This window comes from Mesoplodon bidens (genome assembly GCF_964165515.1).
Source record: "Mesoplodon bidens genome assembly, contig: HAP1_SCAFFOLD_1461, whole genome shotgun sequence".
NCBI lineage: Eukaryota > Metazoa > Chordata > Mammalia > Artiodactyla > Ziphiidae > Mesoplodon > Mesoplodon bidens.
This window is the reverse complement of record NW_027672688.1, coordinates 1-3370: the sequence shown is the minus strand read 5'-3', so window position 1 is coordinate 3370 and position 3370 is coordinate 1. Positions and strand designations below refer to the sequence as shown.

The following is a 3370-nucleotide window of genomic DNA, read 5'->3' as shown; positions in this document are numbered from 1 at the left end:
AAGGAAAGAACTCATAAAGATCAGAGCAGAAATAAATGAAATAGAAACAAAGAAAACAATAGCAAAGTTCAATAAAACTAAACCTGCTTCTTTGAGAAGATAAACAAAATTGATAAACCATTAGCCAGACTCATCAAGAAAAAGACGGAGAGGACTCAAATCAATAAAATTAGAAGCGATAAAGGAGAAGTTACAATAGACACCACAGAAATACAAAGCATCCTAAGAGACTACTACAAGCAACTCTATGCCAATAAAATGGACAACCTCGAAGAAATGGACAAATTCTTAGAAAGGTATAACCTTCCAAGACTGAACCAGGAAGAAATAGAAAATGTGAACAGACCAATCACAAGTAATGAAATTGAAACTCTGATTAAAAATCTTCCAACAAACAAAAGCCCAGGACCAGATGGCTTCACCAGCAGTCTTGATGGCCTAGATGTTTGCCTCCTCTTGGAACTTTCCAGTATTTTTCTTATAGCGCATCTGCTTGTTGCCAAACCAGTTGGGGACCTGAGAGGCAGTGATCCCGCACTTCTTGGCGAGCTCCTCCTTAGCCTCGTCAGTAGGATATGGGTTACTCAGGTGGGAGTAGAAATACTCATTCGGGACCTCAGTGGCCTGTTTGCTGAAGTTACGGCGTTTTTGTCTGGCATCCAGGAACCGGAATGCAGGATCATGGCCACCTCGCAGGGGCTCTGCTTGAGTTGCCTCTGGATGGCGCTGAACTTCCGGTGGATGACACTCACCATGCGCTCCGTCTCCTTGGGTGCTACAAACTGCGTGCGGCTTTGCTCCCTCAGCAGTTTCATGACGTGGGCTGTGAACTTGCTTCGTGCCTTCTCATACTTCTCCAGCTACGAGTGGTAAATGTGGCGGCCCTGGGCAAGTTTGCTGAGATAGTCCAAGTGTTCGATGGGGTTGTTAGGGGACACACCTCCCCCGGAGGCTGCAGTGGTGGCAGCTGCTGCCCGAGCCATCCCCTTTCTCGGGGCCGACCACACCCTCTGCCAGAAGCATGTTGTCCAAGTGCATCAGCTGTAGGTCCACAGGCTCTTCCTCTTGGGAGCTTCGAATGCTGAAGGCGGTTTTCTCCTCAATTTCACGAAGGATGCTAAAGAGAGCAGGCTTCATTTGGTGTCAGTTTAGGGCGTGTTTCTTGGCCTGGGCCTCGCTCGTCCAGGCTCTGGTCGGTGATCGTCCCTACCTGCTGCAGAATGTCCCCAATGTCTTGCTTCCCTCGGCCTCCCGCGACTTCCACACACCCTGCTACCCCCACCAGGGTCTCTGCTGCCCAGAGGTTAGCCAGGGCCCCCAGGCTCCCCACCCACCAATCCAAGGCCCCCCCCAGACCCCGCGTGGTTACTTCCCTCCCAAACTTGCTGGGTGTGCTGCTCCCTCCATCCCAATCCCTGCCCATCTCCCCCACTCCCGGCTCTCCCCGGGGTTCACCCTGGCCCTGAAGGGAGATCTGGGGTACCACCTGGGTCCCCCCCAGGAGACCCCGGCCCCCGGTGGTGGAGAAAATGGAGTCAGAGAGAGAGAGGACGCCCAAGCGCGGCTGTGTGTGGACTGGACATTTTTTATTTATTTATTTATTTTTTTTTTGCGGTACGCGGGCCTCTCACTGTTGTGGCCTCTCCCATTGCGGAGCACAGGCTCCAGACGCACAGGCTCAGCGGCCATGGCTCACAGGCCCAGCTGCTCCGCGGCATGTGGGATCTTCCCGGACCGGGGCACGAACCCATGTCCCCTGAATCGGCAGGCGGACTCTCAACCACTGCGCCACCAGGGAAGCCCAGACTGGGCATTTTTAATGAGGACGTTTGTTGAAACCTTGGAAATTACTGGGAAAGCTTTGAGGACCAACCCGAAATTTCAGGTCAGAGAATATAGTGGGAAAGAAGAATAAAGGTGCTTTCTTTGTACCCTATCAAATCCACCTCATTTCTTATAATTGTTCTATTTTATTTTTAGCATTAATTTCTATATAAAATCCAAGAAGTCTCATTTTATTCATACAAAGTATATATTCTTTAAGATGGGTTTTATCACACACTCCAAACCCATCACCAATAATAAACCCAAAACAGATGACAGGGAAGATGTTCTCTACCTCAATTTCAGCTCTAACAACCACCTAGTCACCTACATAAAACATCTAGGAGACAGGGCTGCCTCTTTCCTCTCCTTCATTCTTTACATCTAGCCAGTCAACAAATGTGGTTAGGTACCTACAATCTGTACCTTTCATCTTATTCCTATTACAATTCAGTATCTCAAAATTTCTCCCATGAATCTCTGCAGTCAACCCTAAAACTTTCTTGATCAATCTCACTCTCTCCAGGGCCTTGCAAATCATCTCTCTAAATCATAAATCAAAAATGTCTTTCCTCTTTGTAAAGAATATTGACGACTGGTAGAGGGACCACACCATTCTTCTGTTTCTACAGGAAATTAGAACATTTTGTGAGTGAAAGGGGCACAGTTACTAATTGTTCTGGAACAATAGGCATAGACTACGATGTCCAAGACAAACTACCATGTTTGGGCACTACGCCCATTAACTAGAAAAAAAAACCTAATACATATAATGTGACAAGTAAGTTCCTCAGCTATTTAACTCTTGCCTACCCCTCCAGCAAGATCTCTCACCACTCCCTTAATTTACATTCTTAAACCAGAATGGTCTATTCTGCTGTCCAGATGAATACTACTTACTCTTTAAGGTTAAGTTCAGATGCCATTCCCTCTAGGGAACTTCTTATTTCTTCAGTCTGGGTTAGCTGCCTCTACCAGGAACTTTCACATTCCCTGTGCATGTGGCTCTAACTTTAGTTTAAAGAGGGTTTATTGTTTTGCTTTTTAGTATACATTTTTTGAAGTTTATAAAATGATATTTAAAATTAAAAATTTAAATTTTATTACCTATTATTTTAAATTTTTATTTATTACACAGAAAAGCTGGAAAAATTTCTTAACATCTAACCTCACTAGTTTGCTTATTTCTAAAATGGGTATAATAAGAGTATGTACATCTTAAAGTTGTGAGCTTGTAATATATAGAAATGGATTTGTATACCACTTTGAACTGTTGTTATTTAATAATATCTGTAATTATCGTAATCATTATTGAAAGCATTATTATTACTATAAAATAAAATTTACATAAATTTGCAAGATCAGACCTACTCAGTGTTGCAGGGGACTAAATTTTTCGCTCTACCTCAATTGTATTGAGGGACACTGGGAAAAATTCATCAGAAAAACAAAAACTAAAGTTCAAAGGAAATTCTTATTTTCTTTTCAATGTCTTTCACGTGGATAATATATGGTTTGATCAGCATATATTTTACTTAAAAAATGT

The 3370-nt window shown here is 43.8% G+C and overlaps 1 pseudogene across 1 annotated transcript; it reads right to left on the bottom strand.

Annotated features, from left to right (window-relative positions):
- Positions 1–438: 438 nt before the first annotated feature.
- LOC308609835 (pre-B-cell leukemia transcription factor 2-like) lies at positions 439–1137 on the bottom strand (annotated as a pseudogene). The gene has a single exon. The product of its transcript is annotated as a pre-B-cell leukemia transcription factor 2-like (transcript).
- Positions 1138–3370: the final 2233 nt, after the last annotated feature.